Raw genomic sequence first — 18,557 nt, forward strand, 5'->3', positions numbered from 1 at the left:
ATGGTAACACTTAAACATTGTTCCATGGGGTGTGCAACACATTTCCAACTCAATATAACAGAGAGTTGATTTTGCATGTAAGTACAAAGAAATTGAACAACATTCTGTAAGAGTTTACATTTTCATTAATTAGAATGTCTCTGCAATAAGAAAGCTACTGAATAAATCTCAGAAATTGAATCCCTTGGTTAGTTATTTCAATGATACCAGTTAACCAACCAGATTGCTAATCAACCTGCTTCTCAACTGAATTAGTTAATTTCTGGACTAAAACAATTTAATTATTTGCCTGAACAGATATACTTTTAGAATAATCAATAAAGGCCCAGAAATTCTCACTTTAAATTTCTACTACATGATTCAAAATACAGGCATTTTAAAATAATTTTTCTCTCTAAAATTTCTTCCTTTCAATCTTGTGGACATAATGGCAAAAGTAAAATGCTTTCTTTTAAAAATACAGTTAGTCCACTTAGGGAGAAAAAGGATATGGGAATATCACACTTCTTCAATTAGTTTGAGAAGACAATAAAAAAATCAGCAGGTTCCAATTATTATAAAATTTCAACTATAGTTTAAATAAGCTATATTTTGTTTCCATATTAAAGTATAAAACACAGATCAGGAAAATTATTTGTTTAACAAAAATATGTAATTATATATGCATACAATTATCTATTTATATATTGCTCTATATTTTTTAAAGGATTATTTACTTAGAAGAAAAAATATCAAAAGTTAAACAGTAAAAGCACACAGGCAGAAAATCTAAATAAGAAAAAAGAAAAAAAAGAGTGAGTCACCAACACTGGGAAATGGTAAATTTTGTTCTTTGTCTAAGGGATTTAGCTTCCTTAGACAGACTGTCTTCCTGTGAAGGCATCAGATACCCTTATATAAAATCCTGGCATGAGTATCTGAAGACTATTTCAGACCACTTGATCTGTTTCAGGAGAAATACTAACTTTGAGTTGACACCATCAGCTTTATTTTCCTCCTTCCATATTCTTTTTTTTTAAATTTTTTATTGTTGGTTGTTCAAAACATTACAAATTTCTTGATATATCATATTTCACACTTTGATTCAAGTGGGTTATGAACTCCCATTTTTTCCCCATATACAGATTGCAGAATTATGTGATCCTTCCATATTCTTTATTTACTTTTACTCTGAGGCTCACATTCATCCTGAGCCTGGATGCCCCATCTTAGACATGCTACCCAAGCCCAACCTGGAATTTCCCCTGCAGATGTGATGCTCACATTAGGCCTCTGCCTTTTGTTCTGAAATGGTTAAGTAAGGGCCTCTTCAGCTGGTGGCTTCTTACTCTAGCCCTAGAAGAATTTTTCAAAAGTCAGAGGGACATATATATACCAATGACTAAAGGAATCTAGATTCACACTTGGGGGGACAGTGTTTTACTCAGGAGTTTGCAAAAAAAAATTAATTTAATCACTTTTTTGGGGGTGGGGGGGCCAGGGTTGGATACAACTGAGATACCCAGGAATTGATAAGTAATGATATTCATATATTGGCATGTCCTATGCTACTGTTTTTTAAAAGCAGGATGACAATATAAATCAAGTCATGATCATGTTCATAGTCTTGAAGCATGTAAGTCCATTCATGGGAAATTGTCCTAAGTAATTAATTCAAAAGAAGAAACAAAAGCCCTTCACAGCCATTTGCACAATTATTTAAAATAGTAAGAAACATAAAAATCTTGAAGTTCAATAGTAAGGAACAATTAGACTAATTATGGTAACTCAACAAGGTGAGGTATTATCTAGGCCCCATCAAAGATATAATGATCAGTCATTGTAGCAAGAAAAATATTTATCACCAAAGTTCAGGCACCAAAACTGAATAAAAATTGTAAGTTCAAGGAAGTCAACTATGTTTGTGCATGTGTACGTATATAAAGTATATATGGTAGATAATCATTATTTATGAATTCTGTATTTGAAAGTTTGCCTGTTCCCTAAAATGTGCTTGTGACACCAAAATCATTACTAATGGTGCATTCTAAATTATTCGCAGTCATGCACAGGACTTGTCTGATTTGTACATTTCCAGTGAAGGCTGAACTGGTGAGACTCTGCCTTTTTGTTTCAGCTTTTATACTATAGATCGGCACCTTTTCTGAGGGCTACTTATTACCGTGCTGTTTTTGTATTTTCGGGGGCTTTTCTGTTAGTGATTTCACTGTTTAATATAGTCTCCAGCGATACTGCTGAAGTGCTGCCTTATGTTTCCAAGTCTAAGAATACTGAGATGTGTCTAATGAAGAAAATATGTGCATTAAATAAACTTTGTTCAGGCATGAGTTATAAGCAGCCTTCTGGCCCGAGTTCACAGTTAATGAACCAATAGAAGATAGATGCTCTTTGACTTATAATGGGGTTAGGTCCTGGTGAAATGATCATAAGTTGAAAACACTGTAAGTCAAAGATGCATTCTATACACCTAACCTACAGAATATCCTGGTTTAGCCACACAGTGCATGGTACAGTATCAATCATTTCCCTGTGTGATTTCTGATTGACTGGGTCCTGTGACTTGTTGCCAATGCCCAGTATCACATGTACTGCATGTTTCTAGCCTGGGAAAATTTACAAATTCGAAGTTTGAAAGAAAGTGTTTTACTGAATGCATCATCGCTTTTGTATCATAGTAAAGTTGAAAAACTAGGTGAAACTACCATTAAGTTGGGGATCATCTTGTATTAAATAAGATGTCTTTGAACATAAACACATAAAACAATGTTGATAAGTTTATGAAAATATGAACGGCACGTATAAGAGCTTAACCCTGTTTCCATTAGGAGCAGTGGTTCAATATTTGCTGAATCGGTGTTTACAGTGATGTTATAGAACACAACTATGAGAATAATAAGAATGGACTGCATATGCATATGTATCTATATCTACATCTATATAAACAAAAACACTACAAGGGAATAGTTTGTACAAATGTGCAATCATGTGGTTTGGGTATGGTTTGATTTTCTTCTTAGAATTTTTAAAAAAAGTTTTTCCAGCATGATTTCTATCTTGAAAATGTTTAAAATGGACAAAATCCAAAGAAACCCTGCTGATTGATAACAGAGTTCTTTGTTCATGTGCATAGTTCTTTTGGAATCAGTGGCCTTCATACTTATGTCAAATAAGGTTGCCAGCATGTGTCCTTTATGGTTGTTCTCTGGACAAGTCACTTGATCTTTCAATGTTTTAGTTGGCTCTCCTAAGAAGTAAGGATAACATCAGGACTTGCACAAATGTATGAATTAAAATATTAGAGTAAGTTTCCCAGGGAGATATTCTGATTCTCTTAGGCTTCTAGCATTGTGGTGTTTCAGAGTGTTTACTCAAACCAGTTACTTGGGGCTATGCACTGAATTATGTTCAAGCCAAATTCATATGTTAAAGCCCTAACTTGCTATGTGACTGTACATCAGATAGGGCCTTCAATAGGGTAACTGAGGTTAAATGGGGTCATCCTGATCCAATGGAATTGGTGTCCTTAAAAAAGATGAGACACTTTCTTTCTCTCTGTCATATGTGGAAACAGTGAGATGAGGGTCACCTGCAAGCCAGAAAGAGAGCCCCCACCAGAAACTCAACCATGCTGGCACCCTGATCTTGAACATCAGCCTCCAGAACTTGAGAAAATAAATTTATGTTGTTTAAGACACCCAAGTATGGTATTTTGTTACAGTATTTTTTTTATCAGTCCCCCCTTCCCCCCGCCCCTGTCCTCAGGAAAGGATCCCATCCTTCTTCCAAAAGGCACAACTCTTTCAGGTGGATATGTTTGAGTAGCTCCCTTCCTGGGCCCCTTGTCTCTTCAGACCAAGGCAACAAAGGGTCCTACATGATCCCTTATATTTTCCCTAAAGCCTGGCTACACTTTTGTCAATAGTCCTTTATCCAAATCTATCTCACAATTCCAATATGCTGAATATTTCCTTCCAAGAACTTGACAGGACCTAATAAAACATGGGAATTGCTAAAAAGATAATTCAAAATTTTTGATGATAATTCCAAACCTTGTTGTACTAACAGAGAAACTAACACCCAAGCACTCTTAATTAACTGGTAATAATGCCACATCCTCAGGGTCACCCGTTACCACCCAAGGGACATGCATGGACAGTGGCTGCTTCATTGCCAACACAACTTGGCTTGTATGACAATGTCAATGTGATAGTAAAAATGAAACCCCTTTAGTCTGCCTAGAATAGGCAAGCCTATTAATATTACATTTTCCTTCCTGTACTCTATGAACAACTAGACCATTCGTAATCTCTGATTCCATTTTTATTTTTGCCATGTTTTTTTTTCCCCCATCTTGGTCCCATTTGCTGAAAAGTTTTCATTGTTCTAGGGGTCAGGAAAAAGGGGCAGGGGGAGTGCTTGTTTAGAAGTGATTGCCTAGCAACCCATCTTCCTTATTCCAAGGACAGAGGCTATTTGCATTTTGGGAAAGAAGACTAAGAAGAAGAAGTAAAAAAAGCTTTACTTCTCTAGAGTACTGGGGTGGGAATGTCTTGCTGACACTCCTCAAAGGAACCTTCCTTCCTCTGAGAACTCCCCCTGGGTGGTCATTCTTTGCCAGTAGCCCTTCCTGTGCTCCCTTGGGGGAGGTGTACCCTTCCAAGGTGCTCCCAGAAATGCCTGGGGCAATGAGTGCCTCCTGGTGCTGCCAAGCTGCAGCCCCGGGAGGCAACAGGACAGAGCTCAGAACATCCTGATCTCATTCAAGTGGGCATTTCTTTCCCACACTGTTTCCTTTTGCAGCTTTCTTTTCTGGACATGTGCCACACACAAGGGATGTCCAGGCCTGCTGCCCTTAACCCTTGAACTGCCAGTGAGTTCTTCGAGCCTGCTTAGGGGAAGCTGAAGCCAGCAGGCATATGGGAAGAGCAGGAGACATAAACCTCCCCTTGGACATTCTTAGCTGACCCACAGGAGGCAGGAGTCAAGGGAAGAGAGACTACTCCATGCATCACTTGGGAAACTGAACTGGTATACAACAAAGAAATCTTCCTCCAAATATCTCATCTTTCCCTCTTCAGTATCCACATTGGAATAATAAGAGATAAGTGAGATGAGGCAAGTGATAAAGATGGGAGTCCTTCTTCCTTAATGCCCCAAATGGTAAAGAAAACTCTCAGACTATGTAGCTCCAAGTTAGGTGAGACTTCCAATCTTCTGCAGCTCATCTATAAATTATATTATCATCTATAAAACTGAGATCTTTGACAATTTGAATCATGTCAGTAGTACAAGACATATAACCTGGGGTGTACTATTTAATGAAGACTGTTTCGTGGTGTGTTTGCATTGGCTCATCCATCACCTTTTCTTGCAGGATATTTGCCATAAGGAGAGGCCTTGGCTATTCACAGGTACACTTAACTGTAACATGACAGCAGACAAGTCTGGCACTAAGGGGATATAATCATGTTTTAGATACCTCTTCATTCCTTCGTCATGTGAGTACTTCCATGTACACAAACACCCACAATAAAAATAACAACAAAAATCCATGGAAGTCTGGCTACTAAATAAACTTCTTTAACTAATATAGGGATGTTGCTCTGAAACGGAAAAGATGGAAGAAGATGACAGCATTGAATCCTTTTACCTGAAAGATGAGATAAAATGCATCCAGAAGAAAATTTGGAATGACTTATGGGGATGGGCCATGAACAGAAGACAATGAAACAAATTTTAAAAATGCCATCAAACAAAATTTTACCTTCTGCAAAAGAACCGAATTGTAGCTTTGTTTTTTTTCTGTCTTTTTGTTTGTTTGTTTGCTGTCTTTGGAAGTTCTCTAGCAATTGAGCTTAAGCCTACTCTGGATTTTTATTTAATCCACTGGAACTGAGAATAGAGATTAGAATTTGAGAGTTGAAAAAACTTTAGAAGTCATCTTACCCCCAAAACACTGTTCTCATTTTACCATTAGGCCCATACACCCAGGTCCAAGGAGGTCCACATTTGCTCAGACCACATGCAGGTTGCATGGTCGCACTTAATGCACAAAAGTCACTATTTACCACATTTTAGGTTTGTGTAACAACAGAGAGTGGACCTTATTAATAGTGGGAACTTTTGATTGTTAGCAGGTCAACTTCATTTTTCATGTGGAAGGACTGTGAGGTATATGCCTTTGGGAATGAAGAACGTAGATTATAAAGCAAGGGGCTGAAATAGATCGCCATATCTCTGTTCATTTTTCATACATTTCAGCAGGAGTTATTTGAGAACACAAGGGTGTTCCAGTGCTGAATGAGCAACTAGAAAAGACTGTCATGGCCAAATGTGTCTTTGGGCAAATGTTCCTTCTGTGGCTAAGTTGGTGAGTTTTTCTGAGACCTTGAAGAATAGTGAAGCAGTCATCTGGTAAAAGATTGAATCAAAGTTCTCTGGGCTTCCCTGTTCTGCCTACCATATCCCCATTTTCCTCTTAACTACTGCCACTTAATTACTCACAGTCATTTGTGTTTCAAAGCCATGAATATTTGGGCATTCTCTTCTCTGGGATGTGGAGAAACTGTTGGGCATGGTTCTTGAGCTACTTAATACTTATGTCATAAATATAATGAGATACTAAGCCCCACACTGTTTAGAGTAGTCCATGCACATATAATCAATGCCTCTAAAAGCTCTGATGAAGTTTGGCACGTTTTAAAGAACCAAGGAGAGCATGGAAATAGGGCTTTTGGAGAGCAGAGTTGGAACCATAGTTGATTCTGGAAGCAGAGTATTTCATGCTTCCCTGGACACAGAGGACTGAGATCTGATCTTTCTGTTGGGACTGAAAAAAAATCTAGAAATGAAAATGTGATATCTTATTTTAATTGTCAGACTAAAATTCATGGAACTTTTGAGTTATGAAGTTCTTTAGAAGTTACATAAATCCCATACAATTTTAATATGGAATCTTTTAAACTAAAGTAAAAAGAGGTGCGTTGTATTAAGATGATTTTATTTCTAAAACTTTAAATTGGTAGCATTTATGCACGCTAAAGCTAAACCACAAAAACATTTTTAAGTTTTGCTGTTTCACATTGTGTTTAAATTGTATATCCAGCACATTTGAGCATATTGGTTTTCATTAGATTTTATTGCTTATAATGCACTGAAGTTAGTAGTTGCATTATGATTATAATATACACAGGCAGATAAAATTGAAATCAACTGTTGTAGAACCAATCACTGAAGTTCCTTCACAAGATCACTAGGAAGACAATTTTGTAAAACATTAATCCATTTCTTTAGCATTGTAGAAAGTCTACACATGGACACTTCTTTCTAGTGACAAGTAATGCATCTCTTAGCAAAGCAACCTACATCTTATTCTTGGGCAATTACTCTTTACATTCTACCAAATCTGTTCATGAAACATCTATGCAATGGTCCCAGTTCTGGCCTTTGGAACCACGGTCCTCATCTGTGTACCAGAAGACAGTTACTGTGCCATATCAAGCTTGTCCTTTCTTTTTGCTTCATTGTCCCAAGTTACCTCAATTCTCCTATCTACAGCATGGTTCCAGAACCTCATGGATACCTTCCTGAATGTTCTCATGCTTATAAAGACACTTTTGAAATGCAGATATCTTAAATTTTCTGAAATTTAACTTGTATCCAACTGAATTCCTGGTCTCCTCCCATTATGCCAGCTGCTAAGGTTATATGGATCAGAAATCTTTTTCACATCCTTGACATCTTTCTCTATTTTGCCCTTTCTATACCTAATCCATCTCTGGGGTCTACAACTACTCCTCCTAAATCACTCAAAAATCCCTTTCTTTGCTCTGTCTCCTCTGTGATCATCTTGGTCCACCTATTCAGTATCTGCTTCCGGAGTCTACTCCCAAAGCATGTCTGTTTATAGACACTAAGGCTCGTCAGAGTTGCAAAACCTACATCTTTATTCATGCTCCCAGAGGTATCCCATTGCCTTTATGAAAATGGGAAATCTTTAACATGACTGACAAGGTGCTATTGCACTTTTTCCTTCTCCAGCTGGATTGTACACCCCATGCTCTATCCCAGCATGTTCCTCATTTTTCACTTTCTTTACCATTCTCAGCTTATCCTGCCACAGGGCCTTCCTATCCATTGTTTCTTCTGCCTAGAGGTAACTTTTCTCACCTAGTTGGTCCAACCTGCAAGATTCAGTTCCAAGATGCTTTCCCCAGTCTTCTGAGTTCTCTCCTAGGCCAGATTCTCACATTACAGGTTCTCTGAGTCCCAGGGATGCTTGCTCCAAGAATAATCAAATAATCCCACAAATATTTGTCAAGTAAGAATGATTATTTGATTATTCTTGATCATTAGCTCCAGGAGGCTAAGATGTGTCTATTTTTGCGTACTTTCCCCATCCCGATCCCTTCCCAATATGTAATGAACTTGTATTCAACAACATTTCTTAATTAAATTAGTTACATAATTCCTATTTTGAGTCTCTGTTTCATCAAGAAGAATGATCTGAAATCAAGAAAAGATGAAACAAATATGGTAAAAATTATTCTTCATATGGAAATCCCAACCTAGTTATAAAACAATGTATATCTCCAGCCATTGTTGAGTAATGTCCAAGTTTATTTCCCTTGATGATGTAAGCTCAGTATTCACACAGCAGGAACAAGTGAAAAGGGTGAGGCAAAGGTGATGAAGGAGTTGGACAAAGTTTGACATAATTTTCAGAGAAGAGTAAAGGAATGGGATTTTACAAAGGACTGATAATTAAACTTGAGCTTTATTCCAGATTGAATTAACAAAAATGGCAAAGATGTGTTGCAAACACTTAAGAAAAGAAGCAACGATGACCAAGAGCAAGCATGGGCTCGTCCAGATGAAGTGTAGCAAATGATCATCCAGGTCCTTGCAGGTAAACTTGCTGGACAGAATAATGGACACCCTTGACAAGAAGCATATTGATTTCATCAAGGATCTTGGCAAAGGATTCCTTGCAATATCTGTGAGAGGTGGAGAAATGTGGGCTGAACTCACAGCTAATCAAATACCAGGGTATGTGTGCCTGGCTGGTGCCTGCCCAGGACTGATTCACTCTAATGCTACTGATTTCTGAGATAGCCTCCTTCCGTGTTCATATGTAATTATAATAATGACAGCTGGCACATGAAATGTCCACTATGACACATAAAGTGCCCACTGCTTAAGGTGTACTTAATTCTTAAATTTTCTTTCTCTTTGAGAAAGTATTACTGTTGTTGCCCTTTAAAAGTTGGAGGAATTGGTTCTTGAGAAGTTTACTATGTTCAAGGTCACATAATAAGAGGTAGAGCTGGAATTTGAATGAAGGAAGTGTGGCTTCAGGGTCTATGATCTTTATAATACTATGCTATCACTACCTCCATGCTTTGGATGCACTGGAATGCTCTTAGTCACTAGAACTTTATCATACTTGTCTAATGTGCATTTATGCATCACTCTGCAATGCTCTGAAGGAGGGATCTTTTACCTGTAATACACAGACCCTGCAGGGTTTCAAATGTTTGACTCACAGGGATCCTTTAAACTTGGATCGCATCTAGCTTTCACTAACTTCTAACAAAAATACAGTATTTCTTTCAATATTAAAGTAGGCAACTGTTATGGTTTGGATATGAGGTATCCCCCAAAAGTTCTGATGTTAATGCAAGAATATTCAGAGGTGAAATGATTAGATTATGAGAGCTGTAACCTAATCAGACCATCCTAGTTTGAATGGACTGAATGGGTGGTAACTGTATGCAGGTGGGTATGGCTTGAAGAGGTGGGTCCCTGGGGGCCTGCCTTGCAAGTGTCCAGCTTCCCTGAAATCTTTCCCCCTTTCTTTTCTCTGTGTCCTAGTTGTCATGAACAGAGCACCTCTCCTCACCCACACCCTCCCACCTAGAGGCCAGAGCAGTGGAGTCAACCCACTGTGGACTGAACCGCTGAGACTATGAACCAAAATAAACTTTTCCTCCTCTAAGTTGTTCTTGTCAGGTATTTTTGTCACAGAGACCAACAAACTGACTAACAGCAATAAACCCCAATGGTATCAACAGAATGTGTGAAGTCATATCCATAGAAATCAGGTATTTTCATGTCACATTATTGTTATGGTAGATACCTCAAAACATCTTTTATGTTTATCACTTTGAATTTATAGTAGTTATTAGACCTGCCACTAGATCTCATTATTCAATATTTTCACAAAACACGCTATTATATCACATTTTAAATATTTTATAATTTTGCTACAATGTAACCGTATCCTTTAGTAACCATGTAAATTTTATTTTGTGTATTTAAAATGTTCCTTTGTATATTAAAAAAGGAGTCCCTAGTCTTACTCAGTGCTAAAGGGAAGAACCCTGAGTGGTGCTTTCCAAGTCCAGTTTGTTCTGCAACATGTGTGTTTTACAGCATGATGGCTTCCCTCTGTGATATGTGTCTCATGCTCAGGCAAACAGTTATGGCTCAGGGTGTCAAAAGGTAAGGAAGTGTTGAAATTTTTTAACTAACCACAAAGAAATGGAGAAAGCACATCACCAAGAGAGTTAAAATGTGCTTTTAGAAGTGGCAGCTAAAGTTACCTTGAAGGACATAGTGGAAGAGAAACAGAATACAGATCAGCAGGCAGCTAAAGATCTGGGCAAGTCCTCTGACATTCCTGGAGACCTCATAAACCTCCAGCTGGGGAGGGCTGGGCAACAATTTATTAAGACTGCCTACAAAACACTGTTGGGATAAATTCAGGAGAAGTGAAGAGAAGGTAAGCATGATGGGCAATGTGCATGCTCAACTGCAACTACAAAGGGCTGAGAGTGCACACATTCCTGAGAACCTATGCTGGATTCAGGGGTACTCACTTGAGAGAGCATCCCTTCACACATGGAAGGTGGGGCCCAGCGCATGTGTCAGATTCTGCTTCATCCTTATTCACCAATAGCAACACTGGTATTAATAAAAACTTACACATATACACTTTCCATGGTGGCTTCATGACAGGACCAAGTAGCAGGCAGAGTCTCCTTCTTCACCCATTTTAGTAAGATGAAAAGTATGGTCCAGAGAAGTTTATCAAATGAATTGGTCAAACTCACACACTGTACACACTAAATGTGAGAACTGATCTAGGACTGTTGTCTTGGTCTATGTTCCTTGATATATTCATCAGATTTGGCTGGAGAAGTACCAGGTTGGATGAAAGGTACAGATTCTCTCCTTCAAGCAAAGGGACGGACTGTTTTTGAAGCCCCTTCCCAACTTAAAAGGCAGTGGTTCTGAAATTTAAAGCATCTCATTTCTTCCCCCAATGCACAGAAATTTATGGCTTTGTTCTGAACACTCAGCCTTCAGCCACTGTCCCAGATAGATCTGTTATGGCCACGAAAGGTAGAGCTCTGAGAATATACAAGGCAACCCTTTCCCACCTCCCAAAGAGAAGACAGAAGGAGTTAGGTCTATGCTGAGAGCATCAGAAAGGTTTTGGAAGGGGAAGAGCCTGGACTATCTATCTATCATCTATCTATCTATCTATCTATCTTTCTATTTTGGAGAACAGCTGATTACTTGCTAGCTGTGCCTCAGGAATAAGCCACAGCACCTCAGGAATGTGACATCATCTCTCTGAATATTATTTTCTCTATCTTTACTCTTAAAAGCTGGTTGAGATGGTTATAAGTCCAGATGAAATAGAAAAGGAGGTCTGACATGTTAACTGCCCTTACCAGACCCAACATTAACTCTGAAAAGAATTAACAGGAGTCTTCTCAGGTCACAACTGTTTCCTACAATAAAGCGTAATGAGTTTTCCAGAAATTCACCACTTGCCCAAAGAGAGCTGAGAAGAATTTAAGCACTTGCTAGATTTAAGCTACAAGAATCAATACTGATATAGACTTCACTCATCCTACAATTCTACCTTTAAGGAAAAGCTCCCTCTATCTCTTTAACATGGGCATCAGCCCTTCCACATCCTTTGAAAAACCCGGAAGTTTCCTGTGCTGCGTGCAAAGGCGAGGCAGAATTCTCCAGTTCTCCTCAGCCTCCGCTGCCGTATCCCTGTCATCAGCAACATGTGAATGAACAGAATTATCTCCAGGGCTGAGGGCGTGGGCCACATAACTGGGCTCCACCGTCAGAGGATCCCAGCGTCATGTTCTCCACCCCCTTATGAGAAGGCTGATGCTGTCGTAGAGCTGTGAGGGAGGAAGCCCGCCTGGAAATGCCATGTAAGGGAAGAAACTGTCCCACTTCAATGCTAGGATTCTAAAATAGCTGCTAATAAAAAGCCTTCATACTGTGACACTTCAATACAGACACCCACAAGCATACCTTGACAAGCTGTTTCACTCTTCACCAGCCTTTTCTTGCTTTTCCTGTGCAAGGCCCCCACCAGTCACCCACTCAAATGTACAACCATGTAGTGACAGAGAAGGCCAGCAGGGGTCTGCCTAGACCGTGCGGCAGGGAGCTCTGGCTCCTGGCAGGAGGGGCTGCTGCTCTGATGTTGGCTCCTTCAGAGATAAGTTGCATCACTTTCAACCTGCTGTTTATTCTGTGTCTTTCTCTCCTCATGATGTCTTGGACAATACTCACCTGGAGCATGAGCCAAGGTCACCTCTCAGGATGAGAGAGAAGCCCCTCAAATAACATCAGATTTACCAGCTGATCATGAGAAATAGATCTTGGCTCATTTGTTAAAAGCACAGGTCAATGAATCTGGTCTCTGATGGTAAAGAGCACAGGATACAAGTGAATGAATGCAAGTGATTATAATTTGAAAGTCCTTTCCCTTTGGAAGTCCTAAAAAATCCATTAATTATGATAATGCCATTTCCATCAGAAAAATAAAAGATCATGTCTGAGAGAGTTTTTAACAACAGCACCTATCCTATTTTTAAGCTTGATAATTATAACTGGTTGTTAATTTACCATTTGAATCTTAGTAGTGATAGGACCACATAATGTCCTTAGTTACTTTCTGTAAAATGTTCCTGAGCAGGACTAATATAATGATTCTTTCATTTGACTACACATCAGCATTGCCTAAGAAGCTTATTCAAAATATAAATTCCCAATTCTCATCCCCTCGCAACCTCCCTGAGATGCTAAGTCAGTATATTCGAGGAAAGTTAATCAAGATTTTTCAACAACAACAAAAAAAGCACCCCAAGGTACAAGGTATTCAGATGTATGTTAAAGCTTGGGAGCCTATGTAGTGCAGAAGTCCACAGACCAGCTAAGGTAATATTGCTATGCCTCCATTAGCATAGGAAGCATTTGAGAAGTTTTCTCATGGTCTGATCTCATAAACAACTTTATTTCACAATTCTCTTAATAGAGCTCAACTTAGAATTTGTTTTACTAGGAAAATAGAACTCCACAGGCTATATAGATGCCTATACTAAGTTCTCATGATCACCAATGGGAAGTTCGACAAGGGGGTCTGTGGCAGTTCTGCAGAAGGCTAAATTTGGGTGTTTATGATGTCACCATGAGTATCCAATATTAGGCTAGGTTGTTGTAATAATCTCTTGGGAATATGATTCTCATGGGTATATGAATGCACCTAATACTCAAGGGGCACTCTCTGCAGATCTTCAGAAGTCTATTTGTGTGCAGCTCTCTCTTCTGTAGTATTTTGTCCTTTTACCTCTAGCCACCTTGATCTTCTTAGTCTCTCAGCTCTATCTCCTCAACTTGAGAAGCTTCTTGGGATACTCCTGGGTCCCTTCTCTGCCTCTCTCAATGACATAAGCTTGGGCAATCACATGACTTACATGAGAAATTATTTCAATCCTGAAAATCCAGGACATTTGACAGGTCACATTTTTCTTCGAAAGACTTCCAACAAGAATATGATATAACCTTTTTTGGAAGCTCCTTTTAGGAAATCACCATGATCAGTAAAAATATAGGAAGCACTGTGTGAGGCATTTGGAGTTTAAAATGAGAACATATGCATTCTGCCAAAGAAACATGATGATCAAGTCATGTTGTCCTGACTATAACTTCAGTCATATGCAGTCTTTAAGATTAACAATACCCCTACATGCTATTGACCTAGGCCAAATCCATTTTTTTCCATTCACTTTCCAGATTTCATCTCATTTTTCCATCAAATCAATTTATCTCTATTCTTCACAAGTATTACACTGCCTAGTATCAGAGTGTTTCATTTATGAGATGTCTTCTCACTGGGAGATGTGTGATTTTTTTTTTTTAGGGAGCAGAACACATCTTCTTCAGTATGTAGGTATTGGTAAGGCATAGCTAAAAACTATACATGCTATACCATCTTGGATTAATCTAGTCACCTCCATCCAAGGTGTCTCAACCCTGACCACAGGCAAAGACTTGGAAAATGTAAAAAGTACAGAGTATTATTAATATTCTGCCCACATATATTTTCCTCAATGCCTTCTCACACCAATTCACATTTTGAGCCTAGGGAATCTCTCCGAGTTAACAAGTAGGCTAAGATAATTTCCTCTTGCTCAATATTCACTAGAGATGGAGAAAAATCTACTCTCTTACTTAAGTAATAATCTTGTGTAGGCAGGAAAACTTTAATTGTGGAAGAAGTATTATGTAAATGTAAGTTATTTAATTAAAAGGAGGAAAAAACTTCACAGGAAGTAGCTATTTTAAAGAGATGAAAGAACTTGTTTTTCTTTACTGCAGATTATAAGTGGCTCACAGATAGATTTTTGAAGGACATATTCATCACCAGGAGAGATGGCAACTGATTCTGCTTCTAGGAAAGATGAAGTAACAGAGAAGAGATTTACTTTCTTACCTGAAACAGCCAAAAACTAGCTTAAGATACAAATTATTTTCGTGATACTAGATAAAGGTAGTGACACTAGATAAAGGATAGTGATCCCTAAGAGATAAGAAGAAAATTTGGTAAGTCATGTGATTGCCCAATATTAATTCACTGAGAAAGACAGAGCTTGGGGGACCCAGGGGAATCTCAAGAAGCTCCCTAAATTGAGAAGATAGAGCTGAGAGAGACTAAGGAGATCATGGTGACTAGAGGTAAAAGGACAGAATACCAGAGAGGAGAGCTGCACACAAAGAGACCTCTGAAGATTGGCAGAGGGTGCTTTGAACTGAATGCTGATTTGTGCATGTATGTGAAGACACTATCCATGGCTGGGGGAAGAACTACCCAAAGGACCCGAGGAAACAATGTCCAGTGCTCACACAGGGCCAAGAATACAGCTCATTCCCATGAAGCAGAGCAGAGAGGTCATGATTCATGGCATGTGGAGTAGAGTACACAGGAGTATCTTGTTCCAGTGGTGGGGAATTAATAGCCCTAAAGTCATCATTGCTTTGGTCCTGCCTAATAAATCTCAATAGCAATATCAAAAGCATCAAATTGTTTCTATGCAATATGACATTCCAAAACAAACCTCCAAAATATTTATAGGAATATGAAAGCATTCAATAAGTTAAAAACCACAATGCCTGGCACCCAATCTAAAACTACCAAGTATACAAAGGAACAGAAAATGTGATGGAATAGAATGAAAATTAATGATGGAATAATGGGAATAAAATTCAAGTGAAATTGATCGAGAACTGACACAGACACTAGAATTAAAGGAAAATATACCGAAATATTTATTATAACTATATTCCATATGTTTAAAAAGTTAACTATAGCCAGACATGATAGCACATGCCTGTAATCCCAGCAGCTTGGGAGGCTGAGACAGGAGGATCACGAGTTCAAAGCCAGTTGCAGCAAAAGCGAGGCACTAAGCAACTCAGTGAGACCCTGACTTTAAGTAAAATACAAAATAGGCCTGGGGATGTGGCTTAGTAGTTGAGTGAGTTCAATCCCAGTACCCCCACCCCCAAATAGTTAACTCTAGGCATGATAGATATAATAATTACATTGTATTTCTAGAAATAAAAACTACAAAGGGTGAAATGAAAAATATGCTGAATGGTAATAAAATAAAATTGGACATTATAAAAGAAAAGATTACTGAAATTGACCATAAAACAATAGAAACTTTCAGAAATGAAACAGAGAAAAAACAATCCAAAAATATGAAAAGAGCTCAGTGAGCCATGTGACAGCCCCAAGTGCCTAATGTAAGTGAAATCAGCCCCTTGGTGGGAGGAATACAGGAAATGTTCAAAATTTTTTCTAAACTGATGAAAAGTGTAAAGCCCATGAAGTCAAGAAATCCAATGAACCCAAACACAAGAAATATGAATGATACGGTAGCCAAGCACATCATAATCAAATTTTTTTGATAGGATAGGATCTTTAAAAAAGCCGGCGGGGGGGGTGGGGTGGGGGGCGGGGAAAGCATTACATGTAAAGGACTAAAGATTGCTGAGAAATTCCAGTACTTTTTTTTTTAACCAATAATTATATGTCACTTCAATTGGTTTTTTTCAAAACATTTTGAAGGTAAGAACTTATTGAAAATTAAAAAGGTTGTCATGGTGGGTGCATAAGGTGAGTGTGGCAGATCATCTTCTTCCTCACCCCAAAACCATTCATTTCCTTTTTCCTAGTAATTGATCCCCGGTTTTGTCTAGGTTTTTAGTAAGAAACCACACATCTCTGGCAAGTGAGCCCAGCCATTAGTATTAACCCACCTCTAGAAAATAAAGAATAAAATAAGTCTTTAAACAGGGATGTTCTAGGAAAGATTATTTCCTGATGGGACAAATAATGTGTGCAGGGAAAATATATTTGTTTCCTGCAGATACTTGCCTCTGCCTCCTCTGATTGCAGTTTTGATGTCTGAGGATGCTGCAGCCATCTTGCAGCCACGAGGGAAAGACCAAAGAAGGCACCAGTTCAGCCCAAACCTCCGAAATTAGAAGCCTCTGAACTAACCAGAAACTTCCCATCTGAGAACTTCCTGTCACATGCTAAAACAACCACCTTTGGTAGCATATCTCTACCTTTAGCGAAATGCATTCCTAACTGATCATAAGGATAGAAAAAGGAAATCAGAGACTTCAGCCTTTGTCTTCAGGATCCAAATCTGATGCTGTTTCCTTTACATCCCAATTAATGTTTTGTTGCTAGCTCTGGACTGAGTGATGCAAGAACACAGAATGTCACAGGCATGAGAAAACTGGGGTCTGACTCCTTCAAAAATTGTGTTCAGGGAGAGAAAGAACCTGCTGATGGGTCTTCTCAGGACTTTGAGGCATCTAAATCCTTTTGGTCCGTTCAAGCCACTGGGTAATGCCCACTCTTTCCTACCTTTATTCTGAGTGCAATTACAAGCAGACTTAATTTCTGAGAGCAGCACATCTGTGTCAAATTGATGGGCTAGTGGTTTCAGGAATACAAGACTCAGAAGACCACAAACAAACAAGAAAACAACAAACAAAAAACCAAACAAAGAAAACAATAAACAAAAAAGATTTACCCCTCTAACATTCTTTAGCAATTGGGAAATGGGTGGGAGGAGAGCCTGGACAATATACATCCAGGCTTTTTCATTGCTGGCTTCTGCAACTTTCTGTAGCCCTTGTCGAAAGGTCACAAGGGATAGTAAGAGAGGAAAGACCCTATAATGACCATGAATCTCATTTATTGAAGCATAGTCATTGACAGCTCGTGGACCCATTTGGAAAGATGCGGCACTAAGCAAATCAAATAGGTACTGGGATGACGATTTGGGCCTTTGTTGGGAGGGTCTGTTTAATCACATGGCATATCAGAATCTAATATGATATGTCACTTTCTAGTAAAAAATTTTCATTGGCTCTCTGCTGCCAAAGGATGAAGTTGAAAGTCTTTAGCATAGCCAACAGACCCTTTTGAAATCTGATAATTACTTAAATAGCCTCAAATGCATGGCAAAAGAGTTCCAGTTCCCATTCCTTGACTATACACCATGATGTCTTTATGTGCTACTTCATACGCTTTCCCTCCCCTTCCTGCTATAGGGCCTTCTTGCCAATAAAACAATTTGGAGTTTATACAATCTTAAATACCAGATCAAATGTTGTGTCCCTGTGAATATATCTCATTATACTGAAATGTCCAAGAAGAGCCCACATAGTATTTATCTGGATGCCTTTGTGTGTACCATAGAATCTAACACATAGTAGTTGTTTCATAAATATGTGTTGAATAAGTGAATGAATGAGAGGACTCATATTCCCATTGCAACTCCAAAGCATATGTAAAAGGTTCTTAGGAAAGCATGAATACAAATTAAACCAATTTAGAATATTGAAACAATTTATGCAAATCCAGTTTAATATAGAATTAGTCTGAACTCAATGTTCTGATTTCTCCTTGGCAGACAGGTTCCTCCGAACTATGTTCTAAGTGTTGATAGAAGCATAGATTGAAGATGATTTCATAAAATAAACAACCTTTTATGTTCCTGAAGTCACTTTAATCAAAAGAGCCCAAACAGAAAGGTCTGTAATTGTTCATGTGAATGTTAAGAGTCACTCTGTAAGTATTATATAGTGGCAGAGAAAATAAGGAAATACATGCAAATGAGAGTTAATGACACAAAGGAAGAGACTGACTTGTC

General features: G+C 38.5%; 1 protein-coding gene across 4 annotated transcripts in view; it reads right to left on the minus strand.

Moving 5' to 3' along the window:
• Ntrk2 (neurotrophic receptor tyrosine kinase 2) overlaps positions 1-18,557 on the minus strand; it is a 362,470-nt gene that overhangs the window by 41,988 nt on the left and 301,925 nt on the right. The window lies entirely within an intron of this gene.

Source organism: Marmota monax, unplaced genomic scaffold (assembly GCF_021218885.2).
Source record: "Marmota monax isolate L192 unplaced genomic scaffold, Marmota_monax_Labrador192_F-V1.1 WCK01_AAM20220418_F8-fsc00265, whole genome shotgun sequence".
NCBI lineage: Eukaryota > Metazoa > Chordata > Mammalia > Rodentia > Sciuridae > Marmota > Marmota monax.